General features: G+C 42.0%; 1 pseudogene across 1 annotated transcript; it reads right to left on the bottom strand.

The window, feature by feature from the left end:
• Positions 1 to 8241: 8241 nt before the first annotated feature.
• LOC308521510 (protein-associating with the carboxyl-terminal domain of ezrin-like) lies at positions 8242 to 10762 on the bottom strand (annotated as a pseudogene). The gene is made up of 4 exons: positions 10663 to 10762; positions 10487 to 10558; positions 9171 to 10400; positions 8242 to 9136 (listed from the first exon to the last, which is right to left on the bottom strand). The product of its transcript is annotated as a protein-associating with the carboxyl-terminal domain of ezrin-like (transcript).
• Between the last annotated feature and the right edge of the window lie 4527 nt (positions 10763 to 15289).

Here is a 15289-nt window from a genome sequence, read left to right as displayed (position 1 = left end):
GCTTCCTGTTTCTGTATATTGCCATTGATGCTTTGTCACTAAATATGTAGGAAACACTGGGATCAAGCCACCAAGCCAGTTATTCTTAACATCTTTACAGTAAAAGCCCACTTTATTGTCTGACACAAACACTTACAATGAAAACCCCAATTTTTAGGTAATTTTTTTCACCTTACATTTTGCCATGCCTTTCACATTATTAAACTTACTTTTTTTGTCTGCATAGCAATCCATTATGTAATGTAGAATCTTTTTTAAAAATATATTTTTATTGATTTCAGAGAGGAAGGGAGAGAGAGAGAGATAGAGAGAGAGAGAGAGAAACATCGATGATGAAAGAGAATCATTGATCGGCTGCCTTCTGTACGCCCCCTTCTGGGGATTGAGGTTGCAATCTGGGCATGTGCCCTTGACCAGAAGTGAACCTGGGACCCTTCAGTCTATGAAGGCCAATGCTCTATCCACTGAACCAAACCAGCTAAGGCTGTAATGTAGAATCTTTGCAGATGTTTCTAATATATGTAATCTCAGTTGTCATAAATTACTGTTAAATATGGAATTCTAAAAAAACAAAATCATCCTGAGAAGTTAGAGGCTTCAAAACTCAGCTAATTCACTAACAAATATTTCTATTTCACTAGATAAATCGTACTTCTTGAACAAGTCTTTCATTTCTCTACACATTGAGTCAAATCAACCGTTACACAATGAAATTTGTTTCAATAAGATTGGTTAGAATTTCTTGTCCTATAAACAAGGTGCTTCATAACTGGGGTTTTTAAAATACCTATATTGAAAAATGCAAACATTCACAATTCAAAGACTTTTTAAAAAATTCTTTGTTGTTGAAAATTTTATATATGTCTTCTTTTCCCCCATTGACCTCTCCCTACCTGCTCCTGCCCCACAGCACATGCCTTCCACCCCTCTATTGTCTGTGTCCATTGGTCTGCTCATATGTACAGATACAAGTCCTTTAGTTGATTCATTCAACCCCCCTCCCCCACCCCCCACCTTCCCTCCATAATTCAAAGACTTTTGACAACCCTGGCCTGGTTTTACCCACACACCTGTTTTCTCATCAATGAGAAGTTACTATCTGCCTTTTTTCTATCCTTTAAGCTTGATGCCACTTTACTAAATGCCGGGAGCTGGTCCATGCTTGCTGTTTCAAGGGACCTGGCATATATGGCATACTGTTCTTAATATGTTTGCTCACCTTCTAGGCACTATGTGTTTTAACCAAGGTCTCTGAGAAAGGATGTTTCCCCAGGTAGGGATTTTCCCCTGAAGTTAGGGAGGGAATAAAACCTCTTTACTAAGTGCCAGGTGGGTAATTAATCACTTTAACTACGAACAATCATGCTTAAGCTACATAATCTTTACTCCCTGGAATGGAGATAAGAAACGCCCTAACCTATGTAATAGAGATTGATAGGATTGAATCAACTGGTATAAATACAGATGTAACAAGACAGCAAGAGACAGAGAGAGAGACAGAAATTGGCACAGAACCTACACAGAACGTTCTCTAGAGACAGAAGAACTTCGCTGGAGAGAACATGGCAAAAGATCCTGGACAGAAACTGGCCTCAGAACCTAGAGACAGAACCTAGCGAGAGAACATGGCAAAAGATCCTGGACTGAACCTGACTACAGAAATTGGCAAGAGAACCTGACTAGAACCTGGTGACTGAACCTGGCTGGAGAACCTGGACAGAACCTGGCTGGAGAACCTAGCAAGGGAACATGGCTACAGAACCTGGCTGGAGAACCTGGAGAACCTAGCAAGAGACCATGGACACAGAACCTGGCTGGAGATCCGAAGCAGAACCTCTCTGGAGATCGAGACCAGAACTAGGCTGGAGATTCTGGCTGGAGATCCTGGCTAGGCTGCTGATCAACTGAACACTGTCTCAGTGTCCTTCCTTCTTCGCCAACTCCGTCCACACCTTTGGGGACCCCTGGACCTGCTGGGGTTGGACCCCGGCAACTAAACACTTGGAGGGCTACCAATGATGCATAACAAACACGTAAATAATTTAAAAGAAAAAGTTTTTTTGATACACTATATTCTGCAGCATGATTTCTCAATATAGGCAATTATCTCTGACTTGGGCCAAATTCTTAGGAAAAATGAACACCTAGAATTCCACATACCTGAGCTATTTAGTTGTGTGAACATGGCCCAATGATTCCAGTTTGTTTTAAAAGATTGATCCAGCCTTACATAAACCCATTGTTCCTTTTATGGCAGTAAGAGTAAGACATCATTGAAGGTAAAGGGCCCTGAGGTAAAAGCCCTTAGTGAATCAGAAGCCTGAACGACCCACACAACTTCCTCACACATTCAAGTGTGAGACCAAGAGATAGAATTTTCAAGATGGTTAGTCACTATTCTCTTATATCTAAATTTTCAACTAAAGGAAAAACAAAAAGATTACCTCAGACATCATTTGACAACTATCCTCTGAGTAATCCAACCCTGGTTATTGAAACTAAAATAGTCACCCAACTATTTTAACAAATTCTATTGGCCATTCCATTATGCACAAATTGACTCTTTTTCATATCAAGGTGACATTTGTTATGTGACTTAGCTGGCTAGGGCTCAGTAAATTTTGTGGTGTTAATAAAATCCAAAAAAGATAAGTTCTGCCCTAACCGGTTTGGCTCAGTGGATAGAGCGTCGGCCTGCGGACTCAAGGGTCCCAGGTTCGATTCCGGTCAAGGGTAGGTACCTTGGCTGCGGGCACATCCCCAGTAGGGGGCGTGCAGGAGGCAGCTGATTGATGTTTCTCTCTTATCGATGTTTCTAACTCTCTATCCCTCTCCCTTCCTCTCTGTAAAAAAAAAAAAAAAAAAAAAAAAATCAATAAAATATATATTTAAAAAAAAAAGATAAGTTCTTGTTTTTCATAAAGAAAAGATCATTTCCACTTACACTTATAGCATGTGTGAGGTTTTTTTTTACAACTTATTAAAAATTAATATCTTTGAGCCCTAGCCAGTTTGGCTCAGTGAATAGAGCATTGACCCACAGACCAAAAGGTCCAGGGTTCAATTCCAGTCAAGGGCACGTACTTCAGTTGCAGGCTCCTCCTCGGCCTGGGCCCTGGTCAGGGCACGTGCAGGAGTCAACCATCGATGTATTTCTCTCACATCTATATTTCTCTCTGTCTTTCCCTCTCTCTTACACCAATGGAAAAATATCCTTGGGTGAGGATTAAAAAGAAAAAAAAAGATTCAAAAATTTATATCTTTGAAAGATTTATACAAAATAAAATATGAGTACTTTGTACACATGTTTTCTGTATGTGCTTAACAATATTGGAGAAAAGTATACATCTAAGACTTGGATATGCAAGTTAAGTAGAGAATTAAATGCCTGTGAAGAGATTAGTAGGTAATATTAGTAATCCTGGTACCATAAACAGAAACTCAACTTTAGGGAAATGCATATGGTAAAGTGCTGCATTTCCATTTTTCATCACTAAGAATAAAACTAGTTAGATAAAAATTATTGCCAAATTTACTGAAAACAGGATATCTAAAAATATTTTGTGGTCTTAACTCAAAGAAAAAGCTTTAGAAAATTCCACTTTCATTTGGTTAATGTTCTTACTAGATATATAATTGACAAATTCAGATGCGCAATTTGTGGGCAGAGAAAAAGAGATAAAATTATATAGTTTCTCTTATTCTTGTACTAATAAAAAGACAGTACTGCTATTCATATGGAAAGAGAACTAAAAATTTATGTCACAATATGTATCCAGTGTTTTGTCCCCTGTAATTTTAGAATGATAAAGCCCATGACCAGTCTTCTAGTCCAGTGACCTAACCCACTTAAACAATGTTTCATGGCCTAATTTATAGATAAATGTATATTTATTAGAGAGTCCCTAGCGGCTGCTGGCTGCCAGCCAGGTATTCCTTCTCTCCCCCACCCCCCCTCCCTGGCTGCCTGCTGCCACCAAGGCTTCCCTCCCTCCACGCCCCCTCCCCCTCACCTGCCACATACACTGCCACCACTGGTTGGGGCCTCCCACCCTTCCCCCAGTCACCTGCTGCTGCTGGCCAGGCCTCTCTCCCTTTCCCTGGCCAGCCCTACACCTGTTCAAACTCCCAGATAAACTCCCGGTCCAAAGGCAATTTTCATACTATGTTTTTATTATATAGGATGTTACACAAATGTTATATATACATATATATGTAATATCTATATAGGTATTATATATGTGTATATAATTACCTATAGCAGCCCATCAATGTAATGTCAAAGGAAATTCCAACATAACTGCAGTAGAAAAAAGGTTAATTTTCAAAACACATTTTTTTTGTTACTCGTAAAGCAATACTTTTGTTTGGTCAAATCATATCCACATAAAACAGAGACATTTTATTCACATTCATGAAATCAGCTACCCCCAAATTTGTACTTAAAGTAAAGGTCATTTCTCAAGTTAGATATCTGAAACTTCTCTCCTAGAAATGATGTTATGAATGACCAGGTCTTAGGTCAGCTCACAACGGTGATTTGATGTGATATGCCTCAGAGACGGTCCTAAGACCATCCTATGTCCTCAATGCCTGGCTCTCTCTGGAGTTCTGAGCCACTTCACTCTGAACTCAGTTTGATTGAGCAGTATTTGTTAAGCATTTTCTATATGCCATGTGTTAGACAATTAACTTGTAACTTTACTGGGTCCAGAACCAGTTGCTTATCTCAGTCTTTAAGACTGAACCACCTTATGCCCCCAAGTCCTGCTGTGACTATCCTATGGCTGTCTTCCAGGAAATATTAAGACCCACAATAAAACTGGGATTTAAGATGATGAGAGTTCAGTGGTCCTCCAAGTTACTGAAAGAGTTTATGTCTCAGGAAATTGATGCTAGGGTATTGATATTCTGGCATTTTCCAATAGCAGTGATGCTGGAGTGCAGCAATTCATTTGGAAATTGTGTGTTCTTAAGTTAAAGACTGATTATACCATTACTAAATGAAAGCATTAAAAATATGAATGATTTAAGTTGTTAACAAATAATAATAACTTTGAATTACAACTGTGGTAGATTACCATTCATACTTAGACTAGTATGCTTTTAAAAAAAATAATAGCCCTAGCTGGTCTGGTTCAGTGGATAGATCATGGGTCTGCAGACTCAAGGGTCCAGGGTTCGATTTCAGTCAAGGGCACATGCCCTGGTTTCAGGATTGATCCCCAGTAGGGGGCGTGCAGGAGGCAACCTATCAATGATTCTCTCTCATCATTGATGTTTCTCTTCCTCTCCCTTCCTCTCTGAAATCAAGAAAAATAAAAAAATAATAGAAGACAAGGGAGAAAAATTTACAATGGACATGTAGATTTGAAGGGATGGATGAAACTATCATTTACTCAGAAATTATTATATGCTAGACACTGTGTCAGACAATTTCTCATTTTAGTTGGAACTTTACTAGGTATCTCCCATTTTGTAGAGGAGGCAACTAATATAAGCGATATTATGACTTGCCTAAGACTAAACACCTGGTAAAAAAAAACAAAGTGGGACTTGAATTTGAATCCATTTTCTTCTAACTCCATAGATCACAGGTGAAAATAAAAACCCGTTAGTCTAAGAACCCAGTAATCTTGTTAAAATAACTAACTGGTGTTGGGAAGTTTGCCAGCCTCCAAGTACAGGTCTTGGGTTCCAGTTCCCAGTCTTTGGTCAATTTCTGCCTTAAAGAAGGATTTTATAGGAAAGTATTCCCAACAGAGGCAAACCCTGTACAAGTCAACGACAAGTTGAATGTGAAAGGAGAATAGGAAGCCCTGCGTTTCAGTACAGTTCTGAATTGGAAGATGTAACTAGGCCATACCTGCTGAGGAGGTGGTAGAAGAACCTGGCAGGCAGGATGAGTAAGGGGAGAGGGTGAAGATCTTCCATCATCAGTTTTTATTATTTAGTCATCAGAGTACACTCTGCATGCAACAAAGTCCTACTCTTATGAAGTGATTCAGGTACAACATCAGATTTAATACATTTTGTTTCCTTTATTTTATTTTGCTTACCAGGTGAAGTGATGGCAACATGGAGAACAGTTACTGAAATAGCATAATCCCAAACCCATTCTTCCACAACCAGAATGAAAAGCAATCCACAAACGAAGTAGGTGACCTCCATTGAGACTAACAGCACTGCAAATAAAAGGAAGAATATAATTATTTGGTATTAGAGTAATTAATAATAATTCTGAAATGCAATTGGTAACAGGACCATTACAAGTTATTCTGCAAAACAGTCTTGGTAGAAATTTTCTTAATATTCCTTCTCTTAACAATCCTCAAATTTGGAAAATTTTAATATTTTTCATCTCTTAATAAACCTTAGACTTATAGAAAAATAACAATATATAATTTCTGTTTCACATTCTTCATACTTAGCATTTCAGAAGGTAAAATGCAATAAAGAAAAGTTACTATGTAACGAATGCATGCTGATCTGTAATTGGATTGCAAGTCTCATTTTTAAGATGTATTAAAAACTAATGAAAAATTCAATTCTGAGTTTTCAGAAATAAAAAAAAAAAATGGTAAAGTTTAGTGGACTATAACATTTCTTTGGTACCAGTCATTACCTAACTTGAAAATAAGTTCTTTTGAGTCTTTGTAATAAAATGGTACATTCAGATAGTCACCTGGGAAACATAGCCGATAACCATGGATGAAAGAAAGCCTCATAAATGGCTCCTATGGATAGAGGCGCTCTCCTAAATCCACCAGTTGTCTCAGAGTGGTTTTCCCAAACATGTATAAAGAGCCAGGACCACATACAGGTCAGGACCACAAATCTCTAAGAGTCTTGAAATGTGAAAGGTCAAGCTTTCGCCTTTGTCTTTGATATGGAACTTGAAGACTATAGTGATTTTAAAGAAGAGATCCTTCAAACTTTAAAGTGACAAATAGATGTGATATACCACCAAGGTCCCTTAGTAATGATATCACTTTCCATAAGTATTACGTCTCTTTCCTTTTAAAACAGCAAATGATTGGCATATTGATATAATTCAGGAATTGATAAATCTGGACGAGTAAACTCCATAGTTTTTAAAAGCAAAAAGGAAAATCACCACATTATGCTCTGTTACGCAGAAGTAATTTATTAACAGGCAAGCCAGTGATTGCCTACTGGTTGAGCAAGACACTCACTCCCCAAGTGCAAGTCCCAGGTGCCCTTGTTTGTCAAGGCCTCATACATACTCCTCTTTAATTCTATTTAATTTAACTGAACAGGTTTCAAAAGTTGAATGGACAAGACATACTAGTGCCTTTTCTATCCTATGGAAATGCAGTTCTTTTCAGCATGTTCTGCCTCCCTAAAACTGAGCCTGTGGGAAGCAAGTGTACTCATTGACATCACCTCTTCCCATCACATTTCCACTCCTACCTCCACCAGTGGCTCACAGAGCTCCCACATTACTGTAGAGCAGTGGTTCTCAACCTTCCTAATGCCGCGACCCATTAATGCAGTTCCTCATGTTGTGGTGACCCCCAACCATAAAATTATTTTCGTTACTACTTCATAACTGTCATTTTGCTACTGTTATGAATCGTAATGTAAATATCTGATATGCAGGGTGTATTTTCATTGTTACAAATTGAACATAATTAAAGCATAGTGATTAAATACAAAAACAATATGTAATTATGTGTTTTCCGATGGTCTTAGGCGACCCCTGTGAAAGGGTCGTTCAACCCCCAAAGGGGTCGCGACCCACAGGTTGAGAACCGCTGCGATAGAGACATAGGGAAGAGATTAACCAAAGAATTTATATATATATATATATATATATATATATATATATATATATATATAACCCAAGGACACAGACAATAGTCATGTGAAGGCCTGGGGTGGGGGGGAGGGTGGAGGGGGTTAGTGGCAGAAAGAGCGGGACATCTGTAATACTGTCAACAATAGAGTTTTGTTTGTTTTTTTCAGTTTGAAGTTCTTGTATTTATTTCCTTTACTTCCAGAAGTACCTGGCCTTAGTCAGAGGCACAGGCTCTTCCCCCAGCTGAGGGCCACACCCAAGGTCTCTTGCTTCCTTGGCACAGACTGGAAAAGTGCCTGGTATGAGAAAAACAGGATGCTTTGGGGTTTTCTTGTCTGCAGAGCCTGCTTTTAAGGTATTAGTTTGATTTTTTTTTTTAAAAAAGGATCCTTTTTCCTAGAGTTTAACTCACAGCATTTTCACCAGCTGCTGTCTCCCCAGTTCAGCTCCCCAGCATCTCCCCAGCCTTCAGACCCCGCCCCAGTCATTTCTGCTGCAGCAGATTTTGAGGAAAACTGCATCCCTGGTGAGATCTTATCCTTGCTGGGGATCACTATTTCTGTCCTCCGTTCAGGTAGAACAAGAGCAGCACCTGAAGGCTTCATTTCAGGTTCATGTCAGCAAACCAGGCCAACTCAGGGTCCTGCGCTAGCTTTTTTCACTTGAATGGTGAACTCCTCTCCTAAACCAAGTTCTGATGGACACTTAGGGCGCCTTTCTCGTGGTGATACTTTCGGGGCTGGGGCTGGGCCTGGGCTGGGATAGGACTGGTCTTTTGGGGTTGGCTTGATGCCAAAGGCTTGACCTCCTCTGTGAGCAGAAGAGAAGTGGGAAGGGCCTCGTGCTCCCCTGAGGTAACAGTGATTCCACCTCCTGGGCTCCCTGCATCGCTGAGGCTGCTGTGCTTAAGGTCATCCCGTGTCTCCACTACCTTCAAGTCCGTGAGCGGGGACCTGGCAGTCCCCGGGGCTCTGGAGGCCTCACCTGGGTGCTGACCGTTCTACTTTCAGGCTCCCCAGGATCGCTCTAGTCGGGCTACTCCTCAGATGCGTGGGGACTTGGCAGGAGGTTTTCACTGTCTCCTGAGATATTTTTCACATCTGAAAGTCCATTCATGGGAAATGGCCGAGGCTGAGAAAACCGATCACTATTCCCACCTGCCTGGGCTGGAGTGGTGTAGGAATCTTGCTGTTCCTGCTGCTTGCTGCTGATGGGCCTGTCGCCAGAAAAATCACCTTTAGGGAACACCCCAGAGGGGTTCTCCAAGGCGGGTGAGGTCTGCCTGTGCTGGCTGCAGATGAGGTGCGTGGGGGACTCGCAAGAAAGGTTTCTTGAAGAACCTACACACCAACAGCGTTTCACCTTCTGGGGAAAGGTCAATCGTTTTTGTAAAACTTGGGGCAGTGCGTCTGAAGACTTTGGTTCTCTGTCCTCCCACGACCACCACTGGTCCAAGTAGGGAGGGAGACCAGCAGGCCAGGCTGGGAAGCAGTGATTGCCATGATGGAGCTGCTGGAGTCACGCAGGCCCAGGAACACCTGTGGCGGGAGGACTATCCTCAGCTGCTGGGCAGAGCAGTGCTCCCAGTAGGCCTCCAGGTGAGACTGCCCTACTGTGCGCACATGCTCCTCCTGCACCTCTAGCAGCTCCAGCGGTCCGGGGCCTCCCCGAGCGGAACAGGGCCCGTGCCAGCAGGCGAGGGGTCTCTCGGGGCCCACCGTCTTTGGGGGGCCAAGCAGCTGAGGAAGGACGCTCGTCACAGCCAGGGGCTCCGCAAACACTAGCTGATTCGGCCGCAGCGGCACCAACCCCAACCCGGAAGCTCTCAGATCCGCTGGCAGCAGCTGACTCTGTCCCGCAGAAACTTAAAGAATTCCGTTTTCCCCTCTTCACTCTTCCATGTTCAACTTTCCCAGAAACCCACAACTCCTAGGAAGTCATTCCTGAAGGAGCCATGGGACAGTGCGGGGCAGACGCGGCCGACACTGCGGGGTGGGACTCGGCCGAGCTGGGCGCCAGGCCTGCGAGCTGCGGGGTGCGGCCGCCTTCCCACCCGCGCCCCAAGGCATGGCGTCCCGTGCACGTGCAAGTGCAGGCCCCGCCGGCGGAGTCGTGAATTCTGGAGCTGTCCTTTCAGGAGGGTTACAGGCCGGGTCTCCACGGACTGGATGCTCCGCGCAAACTCCGGGCTGCCCGGGACCCCGCGGCCTGTCTCCATCCCTCCCAGCTCCCGTGCCCGTCTTCACCCACGGGCACGGACGACAAGCAGAGGTGGCCATGCGGGAGGTGTCCTCTGTCGTGAAGGAAGACCAGAGCAGCAGGCTGTCGGCGATCCCGGCACAGACGGCGGCGGGGGACAGCGTTTGCCAGGCCCCTCGCAGAGGCTGCACGCGCTCAGCGACCCCAGGGTGCCACCTGCCTGCTCCGTGCAGGACGGGAGCCTCCGCCAGCGCCAGCGGGCCCAGGTCCTCCGGTGAGCGGTGAGTTTCCCTCGCTGCTGCCTCCAGCGAAGCGCTTCCTTCAGCTTTTCTGCCTTCGGCTCTAATGATTTTCCGTTGGTTTTGTGCGCCTTCTCTTACTGTATTCGGGCGCCGGGCAGAGCGCTAAGTCAGGGGTGCTACTTGGTTCAGTGCGGGCCTGGAAACACGGTGGATACACGTTCACCTTGGCGGGCGGCCTTGTTGGCCTTGTCTTCGTTTTCCCTCTTGTACACAAGCACCCATGTGACTCTGCCACCTGCAGCTCGGGGGGCGGGGAACCCGGCTGGTCCCCAGGGCAGGGTGATGGGGGGGCGTGGGGGGGGGGAGGGCGTGCAGCTCCTCCCAAAAGCCACGACCTACCGACCTGGACCTGCCAGAGGGTGGCGGGAGGTGGTCCAGTGTCTTGGCTCCCGTCCCCTCTTCGCCTCCTGGTGACACCAACCGTGCTCGCCTGGCCCATGAGGCTCCGACCACTACACCCACAGTCCAGGAGGGAGGGATTTTTTAAAAAGAGAGAACTAGAGATGGCTTTTTATCAGCATGTACAGATTTTAGAGGTTAACTCGCAGCTGCTCAGAGATAGTGATTTAGTCTCGAACAAACTTTATTTGCATATATCGATAGAAAAATCTTTGTTTCTGATATGAGAAAAAGTACGATTTAAAGGACGCAGTACAAATTTGGAAGTCAAGATGCCGGTGTTCTCGTCTTGCCGTCTAGCTTAAGAGTTATAAGACCTTGAGCAGGATTTTAACCTCTGGCTCCGTCGGTTTCCTTTCCTATAAATTGGGAAATGGAGTACTATTTATCTACCCCAAAAAGTTGTTGGGAGGAATTTAATTGAAAATGAAAGCAATTTGCAGTCTACTTTCTGAGTACACTCTTCGTGTCCTTCCTAAACATCAGCTTCTGGATGACAAAATTGCTTAAACAGACAAGAAACTTGACCCCAAATACATGCCCAAGGTTCTGAGATTACTCATACATTTTTTATCTCCAAGGTTAAACAAGTCTGGATTCTCACAATAACAACTTTGAAGAGTCATGTCACTTATCTCCCTGAGCCCCAAATTAAAGCTCTAATAGGTTGGAGGGTTATTGATATCTTTGTATAAATGTTAGTGCTTTGTGAGAGGAAAGGACTTTGTAAATTGTGCCGGCATCCTGGGATCTTCACTAATCTCTGCTGAGTAAAAACACAGCCTTGTCCAATAGGCCCGTGTCATTGTCCTATCTCTCACTGGCTGACCCATTTCATATCGCACACTTTTCTACATCAGTACACTAAGCCATTCTTCCTTTTATTTTTGAAAAGCGCTTAAGACACAAAGGTTTACCCATAATGCCAACAAATAAAAATTGAAATAAGAACACTATCCACTTATTCCACTTACTCCATCCCATTCTGTCTTTTAGAAATAGCCACTTAAAAATTTTATAGTGCTTTTCCACATTCATTTTTGAAGTCAGGTATAAGATACAGATGGCGGAGAGAAAGGCCTGATATTTCAAAACATTTTATAAAACAAAAACTATTTTGGTTTTTGGAGGCAATTAGTTCGCTCATTGACAAAGACTGAACATTAAAGTTGATTACCATTACAGTTGGCCCATGCGGGATTTGTTTTGAAATCAAATGGTGCCAGGACATCCAACTCATCCACCCTGGAGATGTTACAAATGAAAATAGTTTATGTTGCAGAAGGCACTCCATAACTTTGCACACCAAGGTTTTGTACATTACTCTTCACATATAACAGGAAGTCATTAGCTTTACCTGCTTTTGTGGCACATTGAAAACCAGCTGACTTGAATGGCAGCCAAACAACCTCTTTATCTGCATTTTCTTCTTTGTCCAATTAAGTCCATACTGTCCATTGAGTGTATTTCATTGTATTTGAGGTCTCAGCTGTAATCTTGGAAGTCCCCTCCAGCAAATGTGGGAGGAGGACCCAATACTGTGGCGAGAGTGTAGGGCTTGGAAACAGTAAGAACCGGGTTCTGATCCTGATGGAGTTGTTAACTGTGCACTCGGGCTAGTCACGGAACCCTCTGGCTTTAGTTTCTTATCTGTAAATTGAAACCATTAATCTCTGAGATCCCTTTCTGGCCTAAGATCTGAGTCCATTAAGTATACATCTTCTGCTGTAACTAAGTCTGTAGTTGTGTGCAGCCATCATTTTCAAAGATGGCACATTTGCTCATTTTTACTTTAAAAAAAGTAAGAAAAGATACCATTAGAAAAATCTGCATCCTCCATTTCATAAAGACATGCCAAGTATTAAATGCAAATTCCTTTCATAGACAATGTGCTGCTTACCTGAGAGCCCTGCAGCCCAGGCTCAGAACCACGTAGTACACAGTGTAGAAGAGGATGGCACATTTAAGAAGGTTTTGCAAAACAACCTGCGGAGAAGACAGGCGTGAGCTCCAAAGCCTGGGTTTCTTCACATGGTTGTTGGTAACAAGTCTGACAAACAAAAGACGATGAATAACTACTAGTTGGGTTGGCCAGCCTTGCTTTTCCTGGAGACCCATGAGGTGGGATGGACTTCAAAGTGCACAATGGAAGTGTGCTGACTGGAGAGGCGGACATATTGCACATCCACATCAAGAATTAATACAGTGTATAAATTCATACCACATACCTCCATCTCCCCCAACAAGCTTCCTAAATGCCAATATTTATATATTCACTTGATAAAATGTTTCTAAATCTCAGCTATCAAAATAGTAAAAATATGAAGATGGCTAAGAAATTTCCAAAAGTATGAACCAAAAACTACATAATAACACAACAATAATTAAACCTGTGTGTAAGAATTCACAGAACAGTTGGCTAAAACACAATAGATGATCCCAAAATGGACCCTACCACATAATGAGACTTAAGAAAAAAATCATTGCAGATAAATAGGAACCAGGTGAGTTATTCAACAAATAGCATTATGAAAAAATTTTAACTTCTAATTAGAAAAATCCCTTTAGATTCCAGTCTTGTACCAGACACCAACATAAACTTCAAATGCATTAAAGGCTTAAATGCCAAGAAATAAAATGGGATAAAATATTTGCAACACGTATCACAGGCAAAGATTTGATATTTATAATGCATAATACCTAAATGTATACAAATAAAAAAAGACAAACAAATCAATAGAAAAATGGACAAAGAATATAAATAGGCCATTTATATGACTAAACATTTAAAAAGCCAATAAACAATTAAAAATGTGCTGAACTTTACTATTAATGTTTTTATTTTATTTTCATTGTTTACACCATTACAGGTCTTCCCACTTCCCTCCTTTTTCCACCTCCCCCCACCCCACTCTTACTCCCCTGTTGTCTGTGTCTATGGGTTACTCATATGTGTACTTTGGCTAATTCCTTCACCTTCTTTCATCCAGAACCCACTGTGCCCTATCCTCTGACAGCTGTCAGTTACTATTAATCTTTTAAAATATATTCTTGTGAATATAACAAAAACATTAGCATGTCACATGGGAATTTTTCATTTTATTCTTTTACCTTATGAATCTTTTAAAAAGTCATCTTGTTTAGCCACCATTTTATGGTTATTCATTTTCTCTGAATGACCAATTTACCAAGTCTTTTGCTTGGCCTGGGCACAGAAGGAGCCCTCTACTAAAGGCTAGAGAAGAAGAGAGGTAGCACAGAACACACAACAACCTTGGCTACAGGGACCAAGTTTACAGATTTACCAAGAACTTACTTCTTTCAACTGACTAAAAATGCATAGACTCCTGGCCCTAAGAGGGCATAGGAAACCAGGACTACAGGGTTCTGAGACCTTCAGAATCCCACATCCCACTGTCCCTTCTCCTCCTTACTACATCCTTAGCCCCTCCTACTCTTTGCCTGTAGACTTGTCTTTGCCCACAAAATCTCTTCTCTCTGCCCATCTTTCTCATCCCTGTCTTGCCCTTAAGTATCTTCCACTCCTTGTCCCACAATCTCCCCTCCCTCACGATCCTTAGTTTCCTTCTGTCCTCATTCTTTATTTTAAAATTCATTTTATCACTTTTCATTGAAATATATTTTACATATAACATTGTCCAAATTTAGGGTATACATTTTTATTTAATACATTTATGTATTGTAACATGATTGCCATGGTAGTGAGGTTAGCACCTCTATCATTATCATTTTTTTCTGTGGTTGGAATAGTTAAGATGTAGTCTCTTAGCAAATTTGATGATTATAATACAATATTGTTGTCTGTGTTGCTCACTAAACTGTGCACTAGAGCTCTAGAACTTATTTAGTACTAGCTGCAAGTTTGTATGAGATAAATAATATGTAGTCTGTATACTAATATATGTATTAGGATATATATAGTCAAAATCTGAGAATACAAGAATCAATTAACTTTTCACGTTACATTTGGTTGTCATCTCTCTTTAGTGTCATTCTTTGTGTTTGTTCTAAATAATTTTTTTGTTGTTGATTTCAGAGAGAAAGGGAGAGGGAAAGAGAGATAGAAACATCAATGATGAGAAAGAATCATTGTTTGGCTGCCTCCTGGACACTCCACACTGGGGATCGAGGCCACAACCCAGGCACATGTCCTGACCAGGAATCGAACTGTGACCTCCTGGTTCATGGTCCAATGCTCAACCACTGAGCTATGCCGGCCAGGCTAGTGTCATACTTTGAATTTGTCTGATGGTTCTCTTGATTAGATTCTTTAGGGAGGAATTCTAAAAAGGTAATATTTGTATTTCTCGTTGTATCTTATAAGGGGACACATAATATCATTTTGTCTCATTGTTGGTGATGGTCAGTTTGATTATCAATTAGTAAAGGTGACACCCGTTAGATCTCTATTTCAGGTGTACTGCTTATCCTTTGTAAATCATAAGTAATCTGTGAGGCAGCATTTGAGACTACGTGCATATCTTGTTTCCCCAAAACTTTCTACCCCTTGGTTTTAGTATCCATTGATATATGTACCTTGTCTAAG

Source organism: Myotis nattereri (assembly GCF_964212035.1).
Source record: "Myotis nattereri genome assembly, chromosome: 6".
Lineage (NCBI taxonomy): Eukaryota > Metazoa > Chordata > Mammalia > Chiroptera > Vespertilionidae > Myotis > Myotis nattereri.
Note: the sequence above shows the minus strand (reverse complement) of the source record. Positions and strands in the feature narration are given on the sequence as shown.